This window comes from Falco peregrinus, chromosome 12 (genome assembly GCF_023634155.1).
Source record: "Falco peregrinus isolate bFalPer1 chromosome 12, bFalPer1.pri, whole genome shotgun sequence".
Taxonomy (NCBI): domain Eukaryota; kingdom Metazoa; phylum Chordata; class Aves; order Falconiformes; family Falconidae; genus Falco; species Falco peregrinus.
Window position 1 is genome coordinate 5,109,630 of NC_073732.1, and position 25,206 is coordinate 5,134,835.

Genomic DNA, 25,206 nt, shown 5'->3' on the forward strand with positions numbered 1-25,206 from the left:
TATCTTGATAAAGTCCAGTATCTGAAATGGCTTCAAAGTCTTGAGATGAAACAAATTACCCAAATAGTAACTTTTTGTTAAAACTTTATGAGAAATCAATGTAATTATGAAGAACTGATTTTAGCACCCCACTGTGATAGGTAATTTCCCATCCACAGCCTGTAGTCACAAGTCCAATTTTTGTATTGGACTCTTGATACATATTTGGAAACAGCTTTTCTTGTCAGATATGATTACCATGCAATCCCCATAGCTTCTTCAGCACAAAGCATAATGTAGAAGAATGGGTCCAAGTTTTTTGTTTTGCTGTTTTAAATTAAAAATTATTCATAGCAGAAGCATGTTACACTTCAGGGGAATGCATGTAAGCTCCTGGCGGGTCATACACAGTTCGCTACTCAGTTCTGCCCAGCCTGAAGAACAGTTGCTTACAAGAGCTCTAGACAGGACTATGCTTCCCCATCCCAAGAGTTTAGATCAAACAACCCCTCCAAAAATAAACCCCAAAAGAAAAAAAAAAACAAACCACCACATAGAAATAAAAACTATTATCCTCACCTCCATCTCATTTTCACATGTTTTTAAGCATATTTTCAGAAAGCTTTCTGCAAAATGGGCTCAGAACATAACTTTTATAATCTTCAAGCCTGTGTTTTTGCTACCATCCTTGGGCTATCTATCCCTGACCTGTTAACACATTCGGTATTACTGTAGCATTCAGTAGCTACAGTCTGAGGTGTTTAAGAGATTAAACATATTTGACATTAAAACCATCACAACTCTATATTAACAAGAGACTGTTACAGAGGAAGCCAAGAAATATCAGAAGAATAGGATTTTCGAAGGGCAAGCTGCTAAGAGGTAATGTATTGAAATGTGAGGTAACAAACAGAATTTGTAGATATAAAGTAACATGACATAATGCAGTTGAGAAGATGTTCCAGTTATGAAGGACAAATTGGTAACAGTACTGAGATGATTTCTTAAGTTAGGTGATGACATAAACTGACATCACACAATGAGTGAATTGTTTAAATCCTATACTTTGTTTGCCAGATTCTACAATGATACCTTTATGAAGCAGGGAAAAGAACACCCAGCCCTGATGCTACGTTTTCCATCTTCAAGGTCTCCAGTAATTTCACTTAAATCTTAGAGCCCTAGGAATGTAGTTAACCTCGACTTTACCCAGAAGACTGCTCAACCCTGATGTTACCCCACAGGGTATTTAATTTTATTTTATTTATTTAACTATTTAATTTTTAATTTAATTTATTTTTAATAATTATTTTTATATATAAATTTAATAATAAAAATAAAATTAAAAAATAAAAATAAAAAGTAAAAAATAAAAATAAAAAAATTAAATTTAAACAGATAACTTGTGGTTGTGTATAATCATCAAAGCTCCAGTTCAGAATGGTTCATAGTAAATATCCAGTTACATACAACTTGATTTTATATGTATATACCCACTTTATATATTTACACTATTTACCATACGTATGTAGCTGATACAAGCAGGTTTTAGATGACTAAATGATGGTCGGGGCTCTACTAAAGCTCATTCAAAAGGCGCACTGAAATGGCAATAAACAGTATTTTAGACTCCTATAAACTGTTTAGAATCATATACATAAAACCTTCTAATGGAGTATTGTTACAGCACAAACAAACTAGTAGGCTGCAACAAGGCTTTACCGTTGGTCAGATTCTACTGTCAGTGCTGTATCACCTTCCTCCAGAGGTCAGACCACACTGCTCCTCCCCCACACAAACCTCTCTCCCACCAGCCTCAGGGCTATTTAACCACTTAGCAGAACGACCTACACCTGCACATCATCCATGTCAATCAACCCACTGCCGCTGAGGCAAGGCCACAGCTGCATGTTATCAATGCCAATCAACCCACTGCCTTCAGCCTTCATTCCTCTACAGAGTATAGCCCATCTCAGTCCTATCATGACTAATTACTCTTTATCAGACTTAGCTTTTAAGTTGGTACTAATATTAATGGCACCTAGAATGTTTGCAAAGAATGACTCTAAAGCATACCACCTCTCACGCAAGTTACTCTGTCATTAGCATAATGGGGATTTTTCTAACTGTTTGCATGTTTTTAAAACCAGAATAACCTTTTGCTTTCGTTATTATGGTATAGGTACTGGTGAAAGACTGGAATAAATCCTTCCAAGATGAGACAGCCCAGGACTTGAAACAAAACATGCACCTGCATCTTCCTGATGGAGACTTCACTTCCGTAATAACCACCAGAGTATTGCCCTTTCCTGTTCACAGTCAGCGACCAGCCCCAAGTACCCAATGACCACAAGTCAAGCTTCAGAATTGTGAGAGTAACACTTCCCCTCCCACTGCCAGAAGGAGTTTCTTGAATCTATATTTCAGATCATTTTATGTTTACTCCCAAGATTTCCTCCAGGACTGTGATGCTTAGAAATCTGTTTAAAATGAGAGCCCTGGCTCCTCGTAGTTACTTGACTATGGACAGGGAGGCAATAAGATAGATAAGAGTTGTTTGGAGATAGGAGTTTTATTATGAGTGAGCAGCAGTGGTTCTCTACACTCCTTCCATTTTTTATGCAGCTAGGGAGTACTATCTCATGACTCTTTTGAGATTCCACAACCTGTCGTCCTCTGGTCTTGCCCTAGTCCCCTCTCCCCTTTCATTAAGGAAACTTAACATGCCTTAAGGAAACAGGATGGAGCTAACCTACTGGAAAGCTGCTGCCTTCCCTGCCCTTCTCACTGCCTTTTGCTAAAAGATCACAATCTTGCTTTGTTGCATTTGTCTTACTTGAAACTCTGGTGCTTCTAGACCTACAAATAGCATCTTGGCTACCAGAAATCCTAAAAGGAGCTATAAGGCCCTGAGCAGAATTCTTCAACTCTCTGAGCAATCCCCCAAAATAGACCAGGCCACGTGATACTTCTGACTGTTTTGAACCTGCTGGCAATCCTACATTAATGCTTAGAGATTTACTCAGCATCTAAGAAGAAAAGCCTCCCTAATCTGCACAGTGACCAAGGTATGCACTGTAAGCACCTGGTTTTCTTGCAGTATTTGATAGACTGTTTCCATCTGGCTGGGCTATTTCCCAGCACAGTGCTCAGAGTTTTGTAGCACTTCATACTTACTCATAAATGCACTGCAGTATTAGAGCCATTTCTTGCATGAGTTAGTCATTTCTGGACAGCCATTCATTAAAACCTCCACTGGGGTATACACAGCAGACAGATGTCTGCACTGGAACTGAAGGTGTGACTATTGTACAGATAAACACACCCAAGCTACTGCTAATTAACTAGCTTGCGTGCCAATAGCAGCAAGGCTATGGATTTCAGTTTAGGATGCACAAAAAACACTGAGGAGCTTTGGGATTAATCTGGTAGCCAAGCATCCAGATGGGTCACCAACATCAGTGAGAGAAAAGCCAGCATGGACAGATGCCTACACACTAAGTTCTGCGTAGCAGGCGGCTTTTGTGTGTGCTGAAGTAGCATTTTGCCTCATGTTAAGGGAGGAAACTGAATCATGTGAAAAAATAAGAGGCTTTCTCACATGAAGACCTATACGTGAAAGGATTCAGAGCTCTGGTTTAGGTGAATGTATGTGGCCAATAATTTAGCATTTACGTCAACCACACAGACCACATGAGCCTCAAAAACACATCAAAACAGGAAATCTTTTGAGAGAAAGAAACCCTTTTATAGTGTGCTCTGATACATGCTGCATGGGATTGGATCAGCAATGTCCCAAGAATAGGAGTTCACTGTATTCTCATACATCTGGTTCTTGTCCCAGCAAGTTTGGAGAGGTGTGAAAATTAAAGCTGGCCATGCTGGAAGTTAACCAAGCTCCTCTGGTCATTAAGGAAGTTCAGCTCAGGTTTCAACCAGCAGCTTATGGTTTGGCATGAGAGAGACTATTTTAGTTCATGGCAGGATGTAAACACCCTGCATGAGCATTACTCTTCCTTGGGAGACCTCTGGCCACCTGCTCGAGCATTCATCCTTTCTCCTAGCTTATTGGAAGTACGCTGGGATTTGGTGAGGCAGTAAATACCTGTTTTGTTCTCTGTTTTAGGTAGTTTTCAAATCTTTACTATATACGCCAGGAGAGAGGGGGAATGCAAGCAGGTTTTCTCACACATCGCTGAGGCACTGCGTGAGAGCCTCACCCCATTTTACCTCAGGAGCTCTCAACCAGTGCTACCCCCAGCTACACCACACAGCCTTGTGGCCCAGGCCAGGCACACCAGACCAGGGCCCTTAAGTTTACTAGCAGATTCCCACGGATCTCTGAAAAACATATGCCCCCACAGATGCCTCCTGCACATGAGAGCCTTCCCCGGCCAAGAGCTGTGCCCCTCACCGGAACTTCCAGAACAACCCCCCTCCGCCTTCCCGAAGAGGCCCTGCGCAGCCCGCCAGAGGGGCCTGCGGGGTCACCTGCACTCCCCGCTGAGGCACAGGGAGGAGCCGGGCCGGCCCTTTCCCGCCAACGCCACCTGGCCGGGCGGGCCCGAGGCACCGCCTCTCTGCACTGTGCTGGCCGGCCGCAGCAAGCGCCATCACCTCAGGCCTGCGTCCCCTCTGGAGGGCCGGGCGTCAAAGGCAGGTGGGCGCCCTCGGGCCCTTCCACAGCCTCCACCTGCCAAGAGGACGCGGTCCCCGCTTTCCCCGGCCGCCGCGCCGCGGTGGGGCTCGCCGGCACCCCTGCAGAGCAGCGCCGCGGCGGGCAGCCCCTCAGCCGCCCCACTCCCGCTCCGCCGCTAGCGCTGAGGCGGCACCGCCACAGCCCCGCTCCTCCCTCCCAGGGGCCTCTCACCGGGCGCCGGCGGGGAGCGGGCGGCTGGACGGGGACATGCCTCGCCGCAGCCCGCCCCGCTCTCCTGCAGTTCGGGGCTTTGCGGGGGTGAGGGTGGGCAGCCGTCTGTGGCTGGCGAGCGGGAGAGGCTGGCCTTGAGGGGTGGGCGGCTGCAGGGACCACACAGGTAAATCCCAAGGAGGGAACGGACGCGGGTTATTTGGCTCAGGGCTGATGTGGAGGAGGCCCTAGAAGCCACTGGTTGCACTTAGGGGAGTACCCCAGGCAGCCACTGTCAGGTGTGGGCGTTGTTCTCCACAGCTGGGCTCCTCGTGCTGTGCGTAACCACATGTGCTTCATGCTTACAAGTTAACCGGTGCTGCTATAAAAGTTGAAATCGGAGGCACAAGCTGCTCAGCTGAAGATAATTGAGGCTGGCTGTTTGTAAGAAAGATTGTGCGTCAGGAATTGAAACCATCTGTGGGCACAATGGGTGAGCGCTGCGTGAGGGGAGCCCGTGGGAGGCCCCAGCCCCAACCCACTGGAGCAGAGCAGCTCCCCTGGCCTGGCCCCTGCTGCCATGACCCCCACCCACAGCAGGGAAATATGTCAGGGCATCTCGGGCTGTCATCTGGCACGTCCCCAGTGCATCACCACATGTGCGTGTTTCCCGGTGTTTTGCTTGTTTCTGTAATCACCCCAGTGTGCCTTTCTTCGTTCCATACAGCATTAAGAAAGGGGCTCCTTCTTAACGTGTTGTCAGCTGAATTATGGCCCTCTCGTTATCCACCTGTCGTTACCTTCCTCATTTTTCAAGATGATGAGGATTCTGGGCTCCTACTAAAGGCCCACTGATAGGAACGTGTGTGGTTTAGCACTTTCTTGCATTTGAGCGGTTGCTATTGCATTTCAGGTTGTACCGGCTGTCAGTGTACTGGTGCTCCATCATGGGCAGGTTGGCCTTCTCCCTTCCCTTTCTGCAGTTTTCTTAAGAGCATTAGTGCATGGATACAATTATATTAACATTAAGCAAATTGTTGCTTTAAAAAGTCCTTGTAATTGAGTGACAGATGCTTATGACTGAATCCGTTTAAATAATATAAGACTAAAGTTACTATTCAGGGACCTGCTTAGCATCCTGAGTGCTCCTTGACTTTCAAGTGGAAATGCTATGGTGACTAGCACCACACAGAGTCAGTCTGGAGTTCCCAGGTTAGAAAATATACTATAATGGTATAGGAGTTCAGGTGGCACTTGCGCTGTATGTCTGGATGCAAATGAATCTTAACCTATGGTAGAATATGGATTAACAAGTTTTGTAGTAGTGTTAACGATTTTCTTTTTAAATACTCTTTGTGATAACAATTGAAGGAACTTTTCTGCTAGCTCTTATCACATTGTTTTAAAGTATTTATAAAGCTGAGAGCTGTATAGATATATTTAAAACATGGCTACAGAAAACTAAATTGAAAAGTGTGGTTTTGAACTTAAAAAATAGTGTATCTCTTCCTTGCTGAAGTTTCAAAGTATTTGTAAATATCCTTTTACTTAAATGGTTTTCCACAGTTAGAAAGATAAGGCAAATATGATGTGCATTTATACTTAGTATTAAGCTTCAAACTTTAGTCTGTCCTTTTATGCCAGATTTAACTCCATTTATTTTTTTTATTTCTTCAGACAGGTGAGACTTATGAAGATGGGACACCTGGAAATGCGTACTTTCTTTAAGGAGTCAACCAGATAATTTATAAAGCATGTTGTAAGAGGTAAGGATGAGCTTCTGTTAAATTGTTAGATCAGCACTAATTCCTCAGAAGGCTAGAACTTCCTTTCTTCTTACACATGGCACTATGTTTAGAAACTAATCCACTTCCCAAATGACATACACTTGATAATCCACTAACTTCCTCAGGATAAGATTACAGTAGGTAGTATTTGATCTCACTGTTCTGATTCTCCCAGTGCTAATTGACTGATAAGCCAGGTTTCTCCTTAGAGAAACTGAGTTTTGCCTCTATAAGCCTCCAATATAGTCTGGGGATCTAAAAAAGAATTAATAAATACTTCATAAGCAGTAGGGGCTTTTTGCTGTATAACAAACTCACAGTGCTGGAAAATAGTGATTCATTAATATCATGTAAAACAATAAAGGAATGTTAATTAGAGACCAAACATAACATTGTATCCAAGTGACTTTAATATGTAATGTAGAATATGGTAACTAAAATATAATACATAAAGCATATGTACATCAGATATGATATATATGAAAAATAGTTAACAAAATAACGTTAAACAGCATATAAATGCATGTATCTTAGTTACATAATAAATCATACATGTACTGAAAATTTTATTAATCTGCTACTTGGATTTTTAAATGCTACCTGCGTCAGACTTTTTCCCTATTCTTGAACTCAACAAGTTTGCAGAAACCTTTTTAGGTGTGTATACACACTCATTATGCATGTATATATATATATATATGTACCATGCATGTACATTGTCCATCAAGAAGTGCCACTGGTCTTTACTGTTTTCATTAAGTAGAATCCAGAATATGAAACATCGTTCTTTCTTAAATATCCCGCAGTTTACCTGCAGCTTTATTGTGCGTCCTGTGCATTTGCCGCAAAGTGTAAGCACTTACAATATGTTGCCACCAAATGCTCCAACTTACAACGATGAAATATCATAAGTGAAGCAAAATATTACCCTATGACTTGTTGCTAAGCTCACATCACTTATGTTTGACTGGAATACCTGAATGCCGTTTTAATACTTTGCTTTTGGAAGGAACACTTACCTGACAGTTCACATGGGTCTGATACTTCTTCCTACATTTTTTCCCGACATTTTTAGTCATATGAGATTATTTACACTCCAGTTCTGTAAAGTGGTGAGTGCTTTCTCCATTCAAAGCAGTAAGTGGGGTTTTATTAAGGGTACTCTGGTACTAGTCTACGTGCTGGGAGTTCCTAGAACACCTCTGAAACACCAGTGAACTCTGCATTAAGGAAAGGAATGTCAAAGACTGATGTCTTTAGCAGTATATAGTTTCTTAAAATAGTTTTTCCAGAACATTCTTCTACATTTTAGTGAACTATGAGATGGAGGAAAAAATCTCTTTTTTTCCTCTATGGAGGTTGCCTTTAGCACAAAGGTATTGTTGTTCTTTTAATTATTATTCTGATCTTATGTGTGGACACAACTGGTCACAGCTTCCATTCTTGTAAAAATGGGACATGAAATAGATGAGCAGTTTTATAGAAGCTGATCTGAAATTTTGTAGCCACAATACTGTAAAATTTTACATAATTTATCTTAATTTTCTGCATTATCAATTTAAAAATTAAAAAGCTGTCTAACACCAAAGGAAAATTGACAATATGTTAGTCTGAAAGCAGGCCAAAGAAACATGTTCTCATAGCTACACACTGCATGAGGAATTGAATATTCACATGTATGGATTCATTTCACCATGTCTTCATTTCCTAAGGAGACATTGCTCATGTAATATAACAAGTTTAATTTAAGGTTTTTTCTCCAAACTAGTTTAAATCCAATATTGGTAAACACCTTATTCAATAGGTAGATTTATCTGTTAGTTCTTTAAATGGAGAATGTTTAAGCCCTGAAGACTTTTGTGCTTCCCCCAACATTGCATTAGGAGTCACGTAACTCCATGGGGAGAACTAGAATAGACTACCCACAGGCATTTTTTCCATGGTGTGTAATGCAGATCCACAGTTGTTCTTTTGGCAGCACGCATTGAACCCAGGGCCTTTGAATCTCAGAGTGCAATATACTTACTGCTAGTATTAGATGTGTCCATAATCTGAACAGCTGCAGGTGGATCATAAATCTACATGCCTCCCTGCCGCCCCCAGCAGAAGAGTGTGCATGTGAAACTGTGGGCTGTGTGTGTCAATGCTGGGCCTGCATAAGAGGAGTGAAAGCCTTCCACCTTCCCTGTCTGGTCTCATTGCCTGTGGTTTGTATCACAAGGAAACCACTCTGGGCACTGACAGTGCCACAGAGCCCAGCTTTAAAGTCAGCGAGGAGAGCAGAAGTCCTACAGAAGTCAGCTGTGAGACTGCAGGAGAGGAGATCTGGATAGTTTTAATGTAAGCAGCAGTAGGGACTCAGTAGCTCTGACTGATGAGTAGGACTTAGAGGGAGAAGAGCAACAGCAGGAGAAAGAAGGCATCAGCTTGGGAGATAAAGACAAATAATTTGTTGCTCTGTGCCTGTAAGGCAGAAAAAATAAGTCTCCTGCGAAATACTGTCTCCTTTGCTATGTGGCAGCAAAGTGACTTTTCTCCTGTTGCCTTTCTTTTCCTCCATGGTGTTGGTTACTCAGCCTGAAATCCAGGGAAGAGATGTGCAGTATGGTACAGGGTTCAGAAATTCTGACTGCTCCCTTGAGGTGCTGTGCGCTCTGTTACAAGAGAGTGTTGGTAAGTGAAGGTAGCGTGGTAATTTCAAAAGGAAAGGGATCACTTGTGTGAGGAACTAGTTTCTGTATGGACTCTGCCTGTTGCTGGAATGTTAAGCCCAATGTTTATTATTATTTGATTAGCCCGAATCTACTGTGTCATTTAGTATTTCAGGAAAGAATGCCTGTATGATGAACTGCTTGGCATTTCAGGCTTTCACAGGTTAAATGGCAAGTTCTTAGCAGTCTTCTGAAATGTAGTTTTGTGCCATTGGAAGAGTGTCTTGGGCACCTATAATCTCTATTATCAGGAGATACTTATGGTAAGTTGACTGAAAGTCAGCTTATATTGGCAGTGTTGAGGTGCTGGAGAGAGAACTCCTTTCATCTTGGTAATCATAGACTAATACTGAGAAAGTGCATACCTTATCTAGGGGACGTGATTTTATCTTATAGCATTATAGTCTTAATGCATTATGCTTTTTTAAAATCCAAATTCTGCAAAATGCAGTCATCAATTAAATACTGTGGTTATATATTCTTGGCATTATAAATTATTTACTTTAGACATCAAAATTTAGGCATCTAATCTAAGGTATTTGTCTAGGAGCCTTATATTGTCACTAGAGAGAGCGGAATATTTCCAGGGAGTCTTTCACTTTATTCTCAGTATGAGACAGCCAAGACCAGATTCAAACAGGAGTATGAAAATAATGATTGTTCTGTTAAACTGACTCCAAGGATGCCACAAAAATATGAAAACTGGGTTAGCAATGTATCCTACCTAGTACTTTGAGATTGTTTTTTAACTGGAAAAAGACGACTTTGTATAAGGTTAAGTACAGCCATTATGGATATAAGCAGCACGCTTTCTCTCCTTTAGAATGGAATCAAGTGTTATCTTTTTGATGGCAATTTTCAAGTATACCTCTTTATCCTATTCGCCATTTCTGTTACATGATAAATACATGTCTTTGGACAATATAGGGCATCCTATAATATGCTTCATGATATTTTTATTTGTATGTTTACAAAATGCCTTTCCTCAGGTAGTAAATCTGGCCATACTACTATAATCTGCAGTCCTTGTTACTTTAAGGTCATTAAACAGTTGCCATAGAATATATAAAACATTTCTGTAAAATTCAAGAAAAAATTAGTACAACAGAAAACAATTTTACCTCTTCATACCAACTGCCCAAGTCAATGCTCATTCTGCACATACCTGTGTTTTAAAAATATAGTGGTATTTCCAGTTGTTGTGTGGCACAGTTTGACAGAAATATATTATCTTTTTTTCTTAAACCTTCTTGTCATGGCATGACTGTTCAAAATCCTACTGAAGTTTGGGTCTTGCGGTTTTTTTTATTAAAAAAGAGTATTAGTTACCACTCATCTGCAAACACGGTTTCAGGGCCGTGTGGTTGTCAAGAAGTCCTAACTATATTAGTCATGGTTTTCTGCTGCAACACCTCGGGTGGTTTCTCTAGAGAGAAATCTTTGTTGATTCTGATACCGCTATAACGTCATGGAACTATGTCATGCTATATTACACGTGGGGGGGGGGGGGGCAGCATCCATATCTACAAATGGATTCTTCAGCGTTGCACCTGCAATATAAGCAAAGACATCTTGTGTTCACATATTTATTTCAGGGTTCTGTTTAACAATAGAATTAATAGTTGAAAGAGTGAACAAAGGAAAATAACTAAAACCAAAAATAGAAATTGGCTACCACCAGAGTGCAACCAGGGCCAGATTAGCAATGACGTAAGGATTTCCTAGTTTGTTGATTCAAAGTAGCGTTTCAGTCACAAAATACTGTAGTGCTTAGCATCAAAATCCCTCTCTTCCTGGAACTCCAGTGGATCTGTTGCTTAATGTTACTTAAATATGTTACTTACCTCTGCCCATTGCAAGGAGGAGGCAGCAGAAATGTGACTGGGCAGGGAGAGGAGGGCAGCCTGCCTGATGAACAGGGCAGGGCATCCCCATGATGGGGACATATTCACCAAAGTCACCTCTGTATCAGCAGGAGCTCACTTATAACAGGTTCTTAGTGCAAGCTCTTAAGAAGCATGTACAACAAGGCTTAGAAGTTCAACTGATAAAGTCACACCAGAAACAAGAAAAATCTTCAGATGTGCATGTAGGTGGCTTAATTAAGTAAAAAGCAGTTATTTCCCTCTTACCAGCTTCATTTACATTTCAGTTTTTATAAATGGAAGACACCTCTGTACTCCTTCAGTACTTTAGTTATTCTTATTTAGAAACTGATGCTTAAGGTCTCCTGGACACAGCCAGTCTGTCAGCTTCTCTAGGCAGTTGCATAAATGGCTCCCCAATTTGTGCCCATGTTCAAAGTGGCTGGGAATAGCCGCATTCCTGCCTGCTCCCCTGACCCAGGCATGCTTCCCAAGCAGGGAGGAGGCCTGATCCTTTGAGAATCCCAAACATAAATACTGCAGTGGTATTTGGCAGGCCAGCACAGGAATTTGTGGTATTCATAAACTTACTACAGTTTATTTTCCTTCATCTGGCGGTGGTTTTTTCACAGGTTAAAAGTGACTGATGAACTAACTTGCCTCCTTTAGCACTGTGCAGTACAGCCTGGAAGCTGCTGGAGCGTGTTGGGTTCCCGATGCTGGGATGCAGGACTGCCGGCGGGACTGGAAGCAGCAGGACGGCTGGTGGAGCTCTGACACCTCGTGGCTGATCTCCGGGTACGTTACCTCTGTGTGGCTCTGCTGTCGCAGCTGCAGGCAGCGGAGTCCTTGCTGCAATGTCTTTACATAACAGATGTATTTCATGGTTAGGCTTTACATGCCAGCGTTGTTGAGGCCAGGTCAAGTGAGGAATTCATCAAGTTGAGTCCCAAGTTGTGTTGTTCCTAATTTTTTTTGCTAACAAGCACAGTTTCTTTGCCATGCCCCAAGTCACTGAATGCTTGCCAAAAATGAGAGTTTTGGCACCTGAAAATGCCTACATAACCTGAATGCTGGCAGTCCTTGAAAAAAGCAAAAGAGTTTAGAATGTGCTTGGAAAAACAACATGAAAAGCTGCTAAATGCAAAGGCCTTCTTCATCTGTTTGGGTTGCTGCGACTTCTTTCTGTTGAATGTTCTGTGCTAAGCTCCTAATGTGTGCCTTGTCTTCAGAGGCACTGTCAGCTTGTTAATGTAGTTTGCAGATCTCTAAAGCCCCATCTGCTGTGAAAAATCACACCAAAGCCCTGTCACACGGCTGAAATAAATGTCGTATCTATTTTACAGTGAGGTGAGTGAAAGGCATCAGCATCAGAGTTGGTAACAGGATAGGGAACTTCCGAATATGTGTTCACTGCTCTGGGCCCTGGGACGTGTGGCTTGGCAGCCCAGAGGACAAGGACAGGAGGCAATAAAATGGCTCTGGTAGTAGTTGTGAGGAATGTCCACCATGTGGGTCTTACACGACAATCTGAATTGCTATGAACTCAAAACTGCCCTGTAGTCGCTGGAAAATCCGAAAATATCTGTGAACATCTTGGCCTTCACAAGAATACAGAAAGAATTTTGAAAGTACAGCATTCCAGTGTTCATGTGTCCTGTTTATAGCTGTGTCACCCGGCATAGACTGCCTGTACATTATTATGGTCTCGGAAAGTTTGAGGCAGGGGGACTTTATTGATTATATTTATATTACTTGTGCAGGTAACTCGTTTCGTGAAGGCGTGTGCTGTCAGCCGGCGAGCACGAGGTGGCACGGCAGAGCAGCGGCACGGCCGGCGGAGCCAGCGAGGGCTGAGCCGCGGCTCTGGCCGCTGCCTCTGCTGGCCCTGAGCGCCTGCCTGGCCGTTCGGGAGGCGCTCTGCGCTGTCATTTCCGAGATACCGCCATCCTAACTGCTAAGTCCACTTGTCATGTAGAATGTCTGACATTTTAATATTTCCTAGGCAGCTCAGTCATTTCATCTAGATTCCCTAGAATTTATGGGCGGATATCAGCTCAGCCTGCACTGGCATTATTTAATTAATCAATTCTTTCTAGCAGCTCCCCTTTTATGATGCAGTTTTTGTGACATCTCAGCTGTACCTGCAAATTAAAACTGTGGGATAGTCTCAGTGATGCCCTCACTCTCAGTTCCTTCCACCTACAAGCACATCTGAAGATTTTTCTTGTTTCTGGTGTGACTTTTTCCTTTGTCAGTTGAATTTCTAAGGCTTGTTGTACATGCTTTGATTTTTTTTTTTGTTATTTTTCTTCTTCATCATACAGTTTTCTAGAGGTTACCTATTTTAATCTTTTGTTCACTGCAGCAGAACACTGGCCCTTTAAGGCCAAAAGGGATGTTTTGCAAGATCAGTTGCTCATGTGCCTAAGGAAATCTGTTTAAAAATATTTGATGTAGCCTTTGCTAGAGAGAGGAGTGTCTTGGGAGTTATTACTGGCAGGGGCAAGTTAGAATGTAGGGCCGCTGGTCCCTCAAGGGCCTGGGATGAAGAATCTTGCATTATAAGGTTTCTCCTTCTCTCATCAGGGACAAAGATATGTCTGTGTTATCTCAGCCTCATAATTAAGAGTGATTAGGTGAGTGAACCATGTATCTGAAGGAAGATTGGGCTAATATGGACACCCCAAGCTAGGAGAAAAGCTTGCTGATTGCAGTTGAAGGGGAACAGGAGGAGAGTCTAAATCAAGGAATTCAGGACTGGAAGCCTAATAAACAGCATGGATTAGAAGATCAATAGAGACCTTAATGCTCACCCCACCCCACACACACACCCCCCCCAAAAAAAAAAAAAAAGAAAGAAAGCTGATTAACTTAATTTAAGCAGACAGTGGGAAAGGGAAATCAAGGCAGGCTTTTTGCAGTAGCTATTTCTACCATGAGGGAATGCCCTGAAGCATTCTTTGTCTAGCCTGGCCATTGAATTACTGTAACCTTGATGTCAAGGTTATTTAATAGCTCTGCTATCACGCAGAGCTAATTGCTCCAGCTGGTTGTGTAGATTAGAAGTTAGCTGGGAATTTTCTGACAGAGTGATTTTCAGATGGGGAATACACTACTTTTGAAAAGTTTAAATATTCTTTGTGAAAATTCAGTTTTACTGGGAAAAAAAAAATCCTTGCAGAAAAATAGGAAAAATGCCTCAATGCCTAGAAGATTTGCCGATTGGTAGAACAGAATTGATCACAAGCAGCATGCACAAAACAGACAGATGATCTATCTCAGTGGTCTGCCATAAAGGGAGATATTTAGAAACTCCCTTACCATGAAAAGTATGGTTTTAAAACACTGTAATCATGAATTGGCCCATTTTTTTAAAAACAAAATATTTTGCAGGAAGTGCTTTCATTTCCCAGTCACTTCATCATTTCAGAATAGTGCCTTGAGCACACTATTGCACACTAGCAAAAATAAGTCCTATGATTTCTATTCAGAAGCATGTTTTTTAGGGAACTCCCAATTCTGCTTGCAATAGCAGGTTGGATTTCAGTCTTGCTGAAGTCTGACCACCAGCACAGAAAGACTGCAGCCGTGCTGGTGCCCCATGAGTTAAGAGGAACTCTGCACAAGGACCAAAGGATCTTATTGTTGTAAATCAGTCCTTTGTGTAATATTACTTCTCTGAACGCTGCATTTTTGCTTGCTTGTAGACCTCAAATTCTCAGCCTGTGTCAGAATAAGCTTTAGACAGGGAAGAAATCCAATGCATACTCCCTGTCCTTCTCCAGCCTTTATATACGCCACTCTAGAGGTCTTAAGAAGCCAAAGTGGTGTTTTCTAGGTAGAGCAGAGGTTCCTCCACAACTAAAAGGCCAGGACTGTACTACAGATTTTGCTATGATGCAGTTATGCACAGGTCAGGACATGGGGGTGTGATGTGACAAACAGTGATGTTGCCAGAAGCCACTTGTGTAAAAAAACCTGACTGTCACTCCCAGGGAATGAAGAAGTCATACTGTAAAAACTTTTTCTGCTGTTACAAGCTGCATCTCCCTTAGAATGCTGTGCCAGCATAATATACTGCATAATATTATAATAAATAATACCTGTGCTGACAAGGCACTGAGTGTGGACCTACCCTAACTCACTAGCCCCTCCTTTCCTGAAGTTATACAACAGAAAAGGCACAGAAATAAAAACAAGACAGAGCCTCTTTAACTGTTTCTTGCTGGAGAAACACAGTCATGTAGTAGTACCCTGGTTGGTCTGCAGTTCTGAACAAACTGTTCACATCAGTTTATATCTGTCCCCATAATTTAGTGACAAACTGCAAATGTTAGGCAGCCACTCTTCTCTGCCTTTCTTAACAGCATCATGTGTAGTTTACCAGAGACCAGTGTTTTCCTCTACCTTCGTGACTATGTTTGAATTTTTTCGTATCTGCAGATCTACCCTAAGAATTTCAGACCAGAAGATGAGCTAGTGGAAGCACTTCATGAGCATGTGAACAAATAGGATTATCACAATGTGATAAAATAACTGATTGTAGAGAAATTTATCTTCTTTTTTTTTCTTTTTTCATCATGTGACTTGAGTAACAACCTTCTAGAATATTATCTCTGAGAGAAAGTGCCTGAGCTCACTTGCTTTCATAAAGTACCCACCTGCCCCTGCAAGTTAAAATACCATCACATGTTTAGTGCACTTGATTACAGGGGCAGGGGAAGGCTGTCAGAATCTGTCTGTAATCTCTGATACCAAACAAAGTTTGCAGTTTTGCTGTCTGCAGCTTGATCCCATCCTTATTGTCTGCTTCACAGCTCACATTCAACCTCTGAGTCAAGGTCACAGACAGTCTGAAAATCAATTTTCCATGCCTCCATTAAGCCTTCCTCAACCTTATTTCTTTTCTTATCTCTCTTTATGAAAGAGCTGCCTGCACAGACCTATGTTTGATGCATGGGACAAGCTCACATGTGCAAAATCTTTGCCAAATAGGAAGCCTATAATAAAATAGTCTGTAAATAATCTCTTCCTGTAGCTATTATGAGCCTTTCAGATTATTTATATTGGCTAGTCATTTGAATCTTGTCAGTGCTGCATTGTGCTGCTGTTGATTGAAATGGTAATGAATGCAATACAGTCTCTCAGATTCTTCAGTTTTAAAAAAAGATATCATTTACAGACAGCAGTGTCACAATTGGAGCTGGCTTATTGATTGCTAAGTACAAGCTGGCTGTGTCTGCAAGGCACAGTCGGTCTGGATTGCAGTGAATCCTATGTCATCGTTGTGTTGCACATCTGTAGTATATTCGCTGACTTGTTAAAGGTAGGGTCAGCAAACAAGACCCTAGCGATCATTAGTAAGTACCAAACTGGTCTGTTTGCAATAAATTTTCCTGAGCCAACTCCTTTTCATTTGCTGCGTACAGCCCACTATCCTGCAAGTCACAGCAGTGCTCTTTGACTCAAAATTCTCTCTCTGTTCTCACATGCAGATTGTGTCTGCATCTGTTCTGTGCATAAAATCCCTTTATCCATATGATTAAGGCTGTAATTCATGTTCTGTTCATATTACTTCCAAGGTACAGAAATTTCCCTTTCCTCTGGCCTTGATAAGCACAGTCTTGGGCTTTCCTATCCACAGAGAATGTTGTCACAAAGATAGTATTTTTCTGTCTCGTTATGCTAACTCAAATATCTGTCACTTTGCGTATTTTCCCTCATTTCTTTTACTCTGTAATATCCATCATTTGGTGCTTGGCCTCCCTTCCCAGGATTCTGAAGGCTAGTCTCTATCCTGTCAGTTGTATCCTAGTCTACCTAAATGTTGATTCCTGCTTATGATTAGTCAGCAATGCCAGACTGCATTGTCTCCTTGTTACATTTCCAAAGAAGAAATTTAACATTTTTTCCTATAGGGCTTCTTGTGTTTGCAAGTCCATCCCTAAAATGATGACACCAGGGAAGTGGTGGAGTCACTATCTTTGGCGGTATTTAAAAGATGTAGATGTGGCACTAGGGGACATGGTTTAGTAGTGGACTTGGCAGTGCTGCGTTAACGGTTTGACTCAATGATCTTAAAGGTCTTTCCCAACCTAAACAATTCTATGTTTCTATGATTCTTTGATAATACTAGATGACATTTCCATTTCTGATGGGCTGACTGGTACTCGTGTTCCTTGTAATCTTCCATCTGTCTGTATCCATCTGTGGGCGTACACTTTCCATTGTCATCTTTAGACATCATTTCTAGCTCTTTGTAATACAAACCCCAAAACTGATCTTTATACAGCACTTAACATGAGGGGAGATGGAGAGTAAAGGGGAAGGAAGTCAGGCATCTGGGTCTGGAATATGTGGGCATGGCAGCAACAGAAATGAATACACTATCTTTATTCTTTGATTTTGCAAAATTGAAATTGAAATTGACCCTTGCCTGAATATTCTCTATGGTCAACTAACCTTGATGATATAGCTTACAAAGTCCTGCTCATTCTTACCTCTTTAGTGTATTTATAAGGCCAATTGTGATACTGTTTTGATAGTAAGCAACCATTTCATAGATCTATATACGTTTTTGTAAAGCTTCACTAGAATGGAAATCTACATGAAGCAGTGATGTGACACACAGAGGAACAAGTCTAACTTTCCATCTGGAGCAATTCCAGATTTAAAATGAATGCTTATGCTCTCAGAAACAAATTAATTTCACTTCCGCTTATTGAAGAAGGCCAGACAGCAGAAATAGAGCAAGAGACAATACATAAATTTTTATTGGCTTCATTTTGAGCCAGGATGAAATAATGCAAATCCTTCACTTTTTCTGTCATAAAAAGTGTTGGGTCACGTAGATTTTCAAAGAGGTAAAAATGAAATGGAACCATTTCTAGTTCAGCTAACTTGTCAACTCCTCAGCAGAGGAATGAGACTGACTGGGGCAGCCTCTAATACTGGGGAAGGAATGTTTTATTCCAGGAACATTTGGGAAGGGTCTCATCTCTGTACCAGAACCCCTCCATCCAACAGAGTGGGAAAGCATGCAAAGGTAATAGTAACTCCTTTATGCCAGGCCCACATTCACTGCTTCATGGGAGAGAGCTAAAAGTTCTTAGGTCTCTCTAGTGACAACTCAGAGGAGCTTTCTGTGCCAGCCTTGAGAGGAGATGGTGCCTTTCTGAGCTCAAAGATTGTAGAGCCTTGAAGACACTTTTTGATGCTGATCTTTTCCAAAGAAGGTAACTGTATTATTAGAGAAAATTACATTCTCAAAGGGGGTTATTAGCAGATGAAAAAGCCTTGCTAACAAAGTTCTTATTTTTTCTTGCAAGTGCCTGATTCACACGTTGCAGGAAAGGTAGGCTGAGGAAGCCATCTATACCTCTGGGGCTTTGAAAACTGTAGTGGTGTTTAAAGAGCAATTCTTTAAAAATGCCTCCCTGAAAGTAAAGAGACCAGCTAGACCCATTGGATGCTGAGATCTGGTCCAGGCAGTCCAGGTCTGAAGTTTAGCGGCAGGTATCCAAATTACAGTACCATCCAAACCAGTAAAAATTGGGCTATGAGGGAAACACTGCTGTCACCAGATCCTTGACCTTTGCCTATAGCGCTCGCGTGAAAGCACCTGTCCTGTCCAGCATCTGGATTTGGATACAGATAGACTAACAGTAACTGCAGGAGAGGCTGAATTAAGATACATACTGGATAGCACCATCAGACAAAGCTAGCTGAAGTTTGTTCAGCACTTTACTATGACTGCCAAGAGCTCCATTTTCTTTACCAGCCAGGGCTGTCAGGGCAGCTTTGGCAGTTGGACTTTATCTTTCTGGTCTTCAGCAAAGCCAGGTATTGAAGAACCTACCATGCAGTTTTCCTTTACAGTCCTGCCAGTCTAATTTATTTTGTTGGCAATAGCAATATTTTCTATAGTTGACCTTCCCACATCTGGTAACTGTTTCCAACTACAATTCACACATTTGACCTTCTAACAAAGAGCGTGAGCATTAAAAATGTATGAGTGCCTGGTGAGGGGGGCAGCTGAATGGCTGCATTAGCACCAAAGCTGAATTATTGATAGAAAGGGTGATTTTTACTTTCCTTTCAGCTATTGAATAATAGATTAAAAGCTGCACAATAAGATTATTTTCATTATTCATGTAAATTACTTGTTCAGTTAAGAAGAGTAAGGAGAACAAATGAAAAGTGCCCTGGGGTGGTAAATATATTAGACTTAACATTTTATGGTTTAGAGTATTTATTAATTTTGGATGCATTTTCAATTAAATGTTTTAACAGAAGTAATAAGGAATGTTTTGTATAATTTAAGATACAAGAATATACTTTGTTTTCTCTCAATGTATGTATGATACTATCAGTGAAATTTATCAATATAGAACAACTGATGTGTTCTGTATTAGCTTGTGCCCATGCTAACCCAAATAAAAAATCTTATTTAACAGTTGGAATTACCAGACTGAATAATACTGATCTTTATTATGTTGTTGAATCCCTCAGTCTTCCTATGTGCGGTATGTCACACTGGGATGTCCAATCTGTGTAGCCCTAAAGAAATAATGTTTGTTTAGTTTTGCTTTTCCTATTTAGTTTGGTTGCAGTAAAAATAATGTTTATTAAAACTTTTCAGGGATTAATAATCTGTTTGGCTTTCTAACTACCTTTTGCTATCATATATCCTGGCTGGTTATTAATGTACCCAGCAAGAATTCTGTTGCAGATTTCTGTTAATCAATCAACAGCGTTCTTGCTGAAGGTATTAGATGTCATGGTTGCCCTGAATTTTGAATAGACAGTTGCTTCTGCATTTCCACTTGTCCTACTCTCCTGCAGGGCTGGATGATGTTGACTTTGAACTGGACAGCTCCTTTTCTATCAGCTTTGAAATTTTTTCAGCATAGACTCAGCAAGTAACTGGTAGGCTGACTGGGAAGCTTTCTACTTACATCCCTTTGGCAACAATTTGAAAAAGAGGAAGAAAGAGCACGTTTCCTTTAACTGAAATTATTCAAATTCATTTGTTACAGCTTCTGTGGAAAAGTAGGACTTCCAAAATAGTGCATTTCCATTCTTCTATTCATATTTTCTTAGCCAAAGAACTGAAAATAACACAGCTATCAGTATTGCTTTATAGAAGTATCTCAAAATGTTATGTTTTAGACATGTTAGGTATTGATTTAGAACCCACTCAAATCACTGGGAAAATCTCCATGGATTTGCAACAGTCTCTGCAATGTCTGTTGATGGGAGGCATTACATTTAATACAGGAAATCAGGATTAGATTTATGCAGAATTGTACCTTTCAGCAGCCACACAAGCTTGTTTCCTTACACACCCCTAGCTGAAACAAAATAAGAAATACCAATGCACTTCTCAACACAGCCTTCCTGGATGACAGCCTTCAACTGTCCAGCTTCAATCCCCATGCATTTTCTGATCACGGGTTCTCAACAGGGGTGGGGGGATTTGGTAAATTTTGTGTTGTTGAAGACTGTCTGGTAAGAAGAGAAAGGAGCCAGTCTGAGTTCACTGTGGGTAGGCGGCTGAGTGACTATCCAAGGGTAAAATAGAAATATGTACCACTGACCTACTTAATGTTGAAAGTCTCCATATTCCATTATTGATGAGCTGATCTACTTAATGCCCTCATTGTTGCTTGCAGTTAGTTCAATGGCAGGATGATTTCAACTCTTCCTTAATTTGTGGAGCAATGTAATTAGAATTTCCCCGTTTTATAGCCCGATAGTCTGACTCAATGGAATATATACAGCTGAAATACAGCTGAGTCAGCATTTTAATTTGCTTTAAAATCTAAATTTAGGCACACAAGACTGTAAATTTTACTCTGCATGGTCTGATAAGGTCTATAAGGAAGTGCTAAAGTTTTGTGCTTTGAGCTTGCCGTTTAGAATTCATGCGTTTTGATAGGGTGTTTTTTAAAAGTTTCTGCGGGGTCTTGAAGTATTGGCGTTGTAATTTTGGGTTTTATGTTGTTAGGCAAACTCCAGCAATAAATCATGCTTTTCTTTGTTAAGGAAACTCAGTTGCCTCTGACAAGCTATAAAAGCAAATGTTGATCCCAGTAAAGCCAAATTTTATTCTAAGAATTTGATTTCTTTAGTGTATTTTAAAAAGATCTATTTTCAAAACTTGCTTTTTAGGTTCAGTATATTTCATGCAGGTAACTACAGAGATTAATATAAAGTTACATCTTAACTAGTGTCAGTGACTCTGTTCACATTGCTGAAGGAGGTGATTTTAATTTTGGAAGCTAACTTCCTTTTTTAACTGTCACGGCTGAAAATCTGATAAATTTAGCTGTCAGCCATGTGTAGGGCGGGGAGGAAGGGAGAAGGAAGTCTTCCTTTGCTATGTTTAGCACTGTTCATGATGTAAAAACAGCAATTGGTTCTGGACTGTAGTAAATTATTTAAGTTTTATGACCCTGTTATTTAGAACCAACTATATAGCTATATGGGTTCAACTTAATAGCAGCCTCTTAGAAAAGCAGGAAGGGAAAACACTGAGTCAGTCTAGAACATGCCTTGGTAAACACCTCAGGGTAGGCAAAGGGCAAATGACCAAATTATTTCCTTTGGGCTTTGTAACTTCTAGTTTCCTGCCAGACTGAATAGCTTGCAGTGCCAGTGATGGGGTACAACAGTTTGCAGGGGCTGTGAACTGTGGAGCAGATTTTACATTGAGAGATGAGCTCATTTCCCTTCCTGTTGAAGGGCAACGAGCATCTCCTATAGAGTTCTGTGGAGTCCTAAAGAAGTTAAGCCATCCTTGCCTTTTGTGCTTGGTGAAAACCTCATGTTAAGTTAGATATTCTGCAAACCTTTCAGTGGTTTAGCATACTTCTTTTCAGACACTATGCTTTTTTTCTGCTCACCATCTCTGTGTGAAGACTGGCAGGTCTTTTTGTTAATAGTTATTACCAGGAGCCTGGTAGAGCGAGCCACAGATGTTGAATCCAGGCAGATCTGCTTGGATAATGATGGAAAACACGCAAGGTACTACTAGTGTTACTGGAGCTGCTCTAAAAGCAGGCTCAACCTGAAGGTAATGAAGGTAAATGAAAAGATGGAAGCACAAGTGCAACTGAGTTATCTGCAGTAACACTCAAGCTGTGCCCAGCACTGCACTGCATGGAGAAGACAATATTTCTCTGTCATCTTCCCATTCCTTTGTTTCAGTCATTGATGTAGGCTGCTCTGATGCTCTTGATTCAGATCCTATAGAGATATTCTGCCAACTGGAAATTGGCCAATATGAATGTGTGACCCAGATATGTTCCCAATTTTTTATAATACTGTTGAATGCTTTTTCTTAGCCATCCAGGAGTCCCCTTTCACACAGGCAGTCTTTGGAGCAAGGATCCACTGAATTTACAGTCCTTAAACCTAAGAATCTGTCCTGTGATTTACCATCATCTTGACTGCCCATTAAGGTCGCTCACCCAGCACTTTTTGTCAGAAAATGTTGAGTCACTGACCTGTTTTCATCTCATAACCACAGCACAGGCTGTTTTGTTGCCCTTCCCCCCCCATGCCCAAAAATTAGGACACAGTCTATTGTAGACTTGCATGTAGATTAAATTATGTGAATGTAGAATGGGTTGGAGTATCTGGGAAATTGAGTCCAAGTGTGCTCAACTGCAATACAATCAGCTGGACATGGCATTCTTCTTGCTCCTTACTTTCTGGGGAAGGGAAGCTCTACTTGATAAAGGCAGATGACTTACAATTTCTGTTTATTAAGCATTTGTATTCTTGCAGATTTATCAGTTAAAAGGTCACAGTATTTTAACAGCAGATCTACCAGTATGTGGACATCCTGTTGTATTTAAAAGATAAAAAGTGGCTACTTAGACATCATGACTGAATAACTTGCTGCGTTTTCAAGTTTCCTTCAGAAAGTCGCTTAGAAGGACACAGTGAGTAGCGTTAAGTTTTCTGTATTTTATGGCTAAAATTTCTTGTAAAAAGTTGGAGCAGAAAGAGAAAGTGATACCACATGACACCTCAGTTCGACTAGCACATAGCGTACTGCTGTGCTTTCATGTATTAGAAACAACGTGGCCAGCAGGACTAGGGAAGTGATTGTCCCTCTGTACATGGCACTGGTGAGGCTGCACCTTGAATCCTGGCTTCAGTTTTGGGGCCCTCACTACAAGAAAGACATTGAGGTGCTGGAACGTGTCCAGAGATGGGAAACAAAGCTGGCGAAAGGTCTAGAGCACGTCTTACAAGGAGCAGCTGAGGTAACTGGAGTTGTTTGGCCTGGAGAGGAAGAGGCTCAGGGGTGACCTTATTGCTCTCTACAGCTGCCTGGCAGGAGGTTGTAGCAAGGTGGGGGTCGGTCTGTTCTCCCAGATGGAAAGCAACAGAACAAGAGGAAACAACCTCAAGCTACTCCAGGGGAGGTTTAGATTGGCTATTAGGAAAAATTTCTTCACTGAAAGGGTGGTCAAGCACTGAACAGGCTGCCCAGGGAGGTGGTGGAGTCACCATCCCTGGAGGTATTTAAAAGACGTGTAGATATGGCACTTAGGGACATGGTTCAGTGGTGGGCTTGGCAGTGCTGGGTTAACAGCTGGACTCTATGATCTTAAGGGTCTTTTCCAACCTAAACAATTATATGATTCTATGACCTGATGAAAAATATTAAGATATTTGTGTAAATTATCTTAAGTTTCCAGGAGAATAGCTAATAGTCCTGCTGTATGCATATTTGTGTATTAATTTGGAAAGATGGCTGTTAGAATGTGAACATAACCTGTGAATGGTACACCATTGGTGAAAAGGGGTTGACTCAATATTTCACAGAATACAGAGAGTAATAGGCTCCCGAATTTTGATGAGGCAGTAGATGTAAAGTACGTATTTTTTTTTCCAATATAATGCAAAATTAAACTGTAGAATTCATTTGGACAGAATGTCATAGAGGCCAAAAGTATTTATTGCTGCAAAATGATACTGAATAGCCAATGGGAGATAGGTCTGTTTGATAAACACATTGGCATGAATATAGTTTGCCCTCATCTTAGATAGCTTAATACCACTGATTGCCCTATTTTTATTCTTTTCCATAAGCATTCACTCCTTGTCACTACTGGGGAGAAGGTAAATAGGCCTTTCCTCTGGTCCAATATGAATGTTTTGGATATTCACATAAATGCAACTGTTCAGTGTCAAATATATTAATAAAAGTATTTCTCCTAAAAATCTATCTATTTATGTCTGTCATAACTGTCTGTGTATCATAACTGTCTCTGTGTCTCTTCCTCTCTCATTTATGAGAACAGAATTCCTCAGAAACACTCTTGAATTATGGAAGGTGTTAAGTTTAGGCTTGTGAAATACTGTGAAGAAATTTCAGAATCTTGTAATTTCTGGGGTTTTTTTTTTGTTTTGAATTGGCTCTAGGAGTTCATGCCTTGCTGTTCTGTAAAACCCTTTGAAGTGAACCTCATTGATACCATGAGCAGAAGTTTTCCAAATTTGGAATTTTGATAAAAACATGAAGATTTTGTGCATGGGGTTTTTTTGTGCCTGTTTTCAGTTAGCTCCCATGTCAAAAAATGCACAAGACTTCCAGAAATCAGTGAAGGAAAAAAATCAGTGTGCTTTAGACTCTTAGTTATTTATGTTCATGGAAATGCAGCTAAGAGATAATACTAAGTTATAAATCAATTTGGAGTTGCCACTTTGGAAGGTATTTGCCAGTGGTGTACAAAATAGAAGGAAATCAGTGCCACCAGTGATCCCTTCCCATCTTAAGAGACTGTTTGAAGAAAGGCATGACCCTTAAACCAAGCGAGATTTAGTTGGTTTATGCTTTTCCTTAACACTGGATTTATCTTTAACATTGCTCAATATAAGGGAGTTTAGCCTGTTACCAGTATCAACTTTAAATGTGGAAACCTGTATGAAGAGAGATTAAACAGCAGTCACAAGACAGTGGAACTGAGTTTTCTTGAAGAAGCAGGTGTAAC

The 25,206-nt window shown here is 41.0% G+C and overlaps 1 protein-coding gene across 1 annotated transcript in view; it reads right to left on the reverse strand.

Moving 5' to 3' along the window:
- Window positions 1-7,017: 7,017 nt before the first annotated feature.
- Window positions 7,018-25,206, reverse strand: part of AMER3 (APC membrane recruitment protein 3) — a 41,828-nt gene continuing 23,639 nt past the window's right edge. The window contains exon 3 of the mRNA XM_055817507.1: window positions 7,018-10,876. The gene's annotated coding sequence lies outside the window, so the exon portion shown is untranslated. The remainder of the gene's footprint in view (window positions 10,877-25,206) is intronic.